This window comes from Sphaerodactylus townsendi, linkage group LG06 (genome assembly GCF_021028975.2).
Source record: "Sphaerodactylus townsendi isolate TG3544 linkage group LG06, MPM_Stown_v2.3, whole genome shotgun sequence".
Taxonomy (NCBI): domain Eukaryota; kingdom Metazoa; phylum Chordata; class Lepidosauria; order Squamata; family Sphaerodactylidae; genus Sphaerodactylus; species Sphaerodactylus townsendi.
In genome coordinates, this window is record NC_059430.1 from 70,488,820 (window position 1) to 70,493,819 (window position 5,000).

The 5,000-nt window shown below is 35.9% G+C and overlaps 1 protein-coding gene across 1 annotated transcript in view; it reads left to right on the top strand.

Moving 5' to 3' along the window:
• FOXP2 (forkhead box P2) overlaps positions 1 to 5,000 on the top strand; it is a 256,227-nt gene that overhangs the window by 2,802 nt on the left and 248,425 nt on the right.

Genomic DNA, 5,000 nt, shown 5'->3' on the forward strand with positions numbered 1-5,000 from the left:
GAATGCACAGAGTATATGTATATGTTTTAATATATACTTTATGTGACAGAGTATGTATATTCTATAACAAGTCTGTTGCTATAACAGTGATCGCATGTAACTCGACAGAGTCTGTTTAGAATTAGCTACTTTGGGGTATATTGTCTTTTATAAATCACAAATATAGCCTCTAAAGTTTGATGTTGCATGTTGTTATGTTAGGAGTGTGAATTCCCATCACATGCCAGATGCTTTAGATCGCTGATTTCCTATTAAGAGGTGGCTCTTCAAGTGCAAAGTAGGGTTCACTATAGTTAGTTTAGGGTTGCTGTCACTAGCACTACTTTCAGGAAACATAACTTGCTGGTTAGCTTATTAGTATTATTACTATGGTTGATTTCACAGCTGCCAGTTCTATTATTATTAGAAGTATTAATATTATAGTTATTTATGTGTGTTAGAGGACAGTTGTTCTGTTGTTCTGTTTGATTTTCTGTGCACACTTAACTGGAGAGCTAGTCTCCAGGCACATTCCTTGGGTGACAAACGCCAGGCTAATATTGCTTAGTTTTGAACTTTTTTAAAAAAGTTCATGTTTTCTCAGGCATGCTTTTCGTTACACATGAAAGCTATTGTAGGAGCAAGGTAATCACCAGAGTGTGGAAGTATAACAGAGCAGCTCTTGTTGTATTCAAGAGATATGGGTTCATGTTGAGCTTGTGATAAGTTGAAGCCAATAGAATACATTTTCTTTGGAGTACGCCTCTGCTGTAGGCTTCCAATGGAAAAGAAAGAGGTGGGTCTAGTGAAGAGTAGCATTAAAGACACTTTTTTTTCCACAGAAAAGATTCCCTGAAGTATTTTCTTTAAGTAAAATGGGAAAAGAGTAGAATTTGTGACAAATTGCAATATCAGTTGGGTGGGAAGATGGGGGATCGAATCAGAGGGTTATGCAAGAAATCCTGAAAAGTAGCTTTGTGTGGGAGAATCAGAAGTATAGACAAGTTCTTGGGAAAGTTAATGAGAAGAATGGCTAGAATTGGGGTGAATGGGCTGATGAATTTAGATGGACGAGGAAGTTGATGAATATTGATTCAACATGTTGCTAAGATGAGACTGGGATCCAAAAGTAGGCTTTGTATATTTATCAGAGTATATTTTTAGAATACAAGGCTATGGTATTTTGTGTTGATATCCAGCAGTGGTGGGATTCAGCAGGTTTGCATCACTTCGGCAGAACTGATTGTTAAAATGGTGCTTGTAAACAACCAGTTGTTAAATTATTTGAATCCCACCACTGGATATCTGTCTGCTAGGTGTAATTTCTACTATTGTAAATGTGTTCTACAATTGTAATTGTTTCCCCCTTATCTTACTGCTTTCTCACTATTTAATATTTCTGTAGTAAACTCTCCCTACTCTCATGGGTTTTTTTCCTCCTCAAGAGAGAACACTTTTTGCCAGGGAGTTTTTAAGTTATCCCAGCTTTGATTTAAAAAAAAACCCTTATAATGAAACTAGCTTTGTTGTTGTAAGGGTTTCTGTAATATAGTCAAGAAGGTCTGTGATTCCCCCAAGTTTCAAAGAATGTAATATCTGCCAGACTTGGATCCCAGACTTGGTGTGACTTGGGGACAGTGATATTTAGCAATTCAGCCATTGTTTCACAAAAGGTTCTTGAATTTTCAAACCAAATAAATCACTGAAATTCAAGGAAGCTTTACTAGTATAACTGAATTGAGATGGCACAATTACTAAAGCTTAGTTGATATCAATTTGTATACTTCTCCATGTAACGGTGAGTGGCATGCTGTGCTATGACTAGAATTGCTTGCTGTGGAAAAATTATAAAAGGCAAGAGAATGGATGGACCAAAAGTTTATTTTTAGTATTGCTTTACTTTGAACACACCTGTAATTGTTGTCCATGGAAATAAAGAGTGGGGTGGGGAGAATGGTGTTATATGATGTTAATAATGTGTGGTAGAAAGGCATGTATTTACATTCATGCATGTTAATAAAAAACTAGCATCGTCAGCTTTATTACAACATATTCAATAAACAATTGTGAGTCACCCTTCAGCATTAACTTTTATTGGTATGTTGTGCATGTATGTTTTATTCAATGTAATTTCTATTGTTGGGCAATAAAAATAACTTTAAATATTTAAATTATCAGTGTTTACTATTTTACCATTGACTGTCAATTTATACTGATATTGTGTTAAATGTTACGATAGTCAGGCATTGTTAGGCCTTTCTTCTTATACCAGCATTTTAGGAAGCTGCTCTTTTTTTCACACCTTCTTGGAAAAATGAATTCAGTAAAACGTACTGAAACATCATAGTATATATTTTGTGAGTTTAATCTATTATCAAATTGTGATGTGGAATTTACCGGTCTTTTGTATCTGATCATCTAAATACACTGACCCTGATCCAGAGAGAAAGTTGTGTGCAAGAAGCAGCACACATGGTAATAATTGTAGCAGAAGAAGGCCTTGATAGCAGATGGGGGGGGGGGGGGGCGGAGTTCTTCCTGCATTCCTAAATGCCTAACTGACCTGATGGTAAGGCATATCACCCCATGCAGTGCTGGTGAAGACTTAGCATTGGCTAGATTGCATCTGAGTGGCCATCTATAGCAGATTTCAGTTCCCTTCTATTGAGTGCTGTGTTTGGACACTTCAGTTACTAGGCAAGGACATCCCATTTAAGGCTCTGCAAATGTAGGACCCTGTTGCATGTTCAGGGCTTGAGCTCACAAGGGTGGGGGGGCTTCCTTCTACAGATGCCTGCTTTGTCAGATGGAATTCCCTTGCTGATGGAGCAGCTGATTCAATTCAGAGGACTTTTAAAAAGACTGTCACTTGTTTTAAACTTAAATACAGTTGTGATTTGTGTTCCCCAAGTTGTAGAAAGGTGTTTCAGTTGAAATGGACCTGCCTGATTCTTTTATGAATATCATAACAATACTACAGTGTGTTCCATTATCCCCATGCTAATGCCTAGCTTTGAAATACATCATTTTTTCATTTAAATGAGGGTGTTTGTTGAGAGTATCAAGCTTGTGTGATTTTTGTTCTTATACATGCAGCAATGTCCTCATATTTGGCATTGTGATTTATTACATAATCTTAAATATTTAAGACTTTTACTATGCTAGTCTTGACTTTAAATATATTGTGCCTTGTGTTGATGATACATTGTCTAAGAAAGGAAAAAAGAAAATTATTCATCCCCCCAAAAAATCTAAGTTTAATTGAGAGGAAAGGTACAGAATTTGGGGTGAAGACATTATTAGAATTGAAAATTGTATAAACAGCATAATAAAGGAGGAAGCTTCAGATACTCTCAAAGTCCTTTGAATTCTGACATATGTTTAAGAAAATAATTCTAATGATGATATGGTGAATTATTAGTAATGTTTTTAAGGAAAGGTGTAAAGTAGTAAAGTTTCTTTTCATATTTTTAAATGTTTTTGCAATCATTCAGAGCTCTACTCCATTTATTTTTAAAATGTGTAAATCACCTCTCCCCTGCTAAGCACCCAAGAAGCATATGTTGTTCATACTTGGAGCATATCTAAAAGTTTGGGCATGTATAATGGGATTGTTGACTTTTTTTTTCTTTGAGCAGCATGTTTGCATACTGCATCACAACCTATATTTGAAAGGACCTGAATTTCAGAAGTTGGTTGTTCTTACAGACTGGTATTTCAGAGTTCTCCTGTGGAGTCATGGATCTAGTTGCATGATCCTGCAACTAGATAGGGTTTTATTAGATTGTTGTTCAATGATCATGAGTGGCTTAGAGATCAATAGACAATAGGTAAAGCCTTGCAGCAAGTTGTAGAAGTCATTGTACGTTTCAAAACTGGAAGTACACTTTGGCTGCATATCATGCTCATCTTTATTCTGTTGTGTCATGAAACATAGAATTATTAATCTAAGACACTGAAGACAAGACGTTAATTTACCAATGAAGTCCCTCTTTAGGAATGTTGTTGTTTACTGTTTCTAAGGAAAAGGAAATATTAACATACGTTAAAATATTGAAGCGTGCCTTGGATATTGGCTTGTAGCTTCCATATATAAGAATAAAAAATATTGTTCTTCTTTCTTAGCCAGAAACCCACTTCTGTCAACTTTGTATAGGTTATAAAAATGAATATAACTCAAGCTGCCCAAACTAGTGCTTTCAGGAAAAGAAGCCGCCCTAGTGGTGGTGCAGAAATGTTGGTGTAGTGATCCATGTTTCTGAAGTTCAGAACTGCACTTGGCCTTCACTGGAGTCAGAGGTCTGGAAAACAATCAAAGCAATGTTAAAGTCATGCAAGGTAGTAAATATTTCACACTGTTCAATTTTATACCAACAAAACTCTTAGGGGAAAAAACAAACAAGTCTAGTTTTTTTTGTACAAAACCTGTTATAAAAGTAAGCAGGTCTAATTGAGTGGTGTCTTTTTATCCTGCTATTTGTACAAATAAAAGACCACATCTTGATGCAAAATAAACACAAAAGCGCTGTTGTGACTGTAACAGGGAGTCATATACTAATTTATATAATAAGTGGTTGTGCACGCTTTATTCAAGATTATGGCTGCAAGAAATGGCATGAATTGCTGGGTGTGTTTAATGCTGGATTATAGCAATTTGAAACATGTCAAACACATGGCTAATGCCTCATGCTTCACTCATTCTTGCGTAAACCTGCATAGCCACTATCCATTATACTCTTGGTAACAACACAATTCTGCAAGTAAATATTGTTACACTAAGTAACCTTTCAATTCAAGTTGTTTAGGAAGAGAAAATGCAATCTTGTGCAGTCAGTTTCAGTGTCACTTTAATGTTTCAAAAGGGAAGTGGTGTAGAGAATAAGTATCTGTGCAAGTGACTTGCTGATTTAAAGAAACCTAGAGAAAATTTAAGATTACTGGCAGGGGAGAGGATTGAGCCCAAGAGTAGAAGCATCTTCACTTAATTGCAGCCTGAGTATTGTGCTTGAATTATATGATTG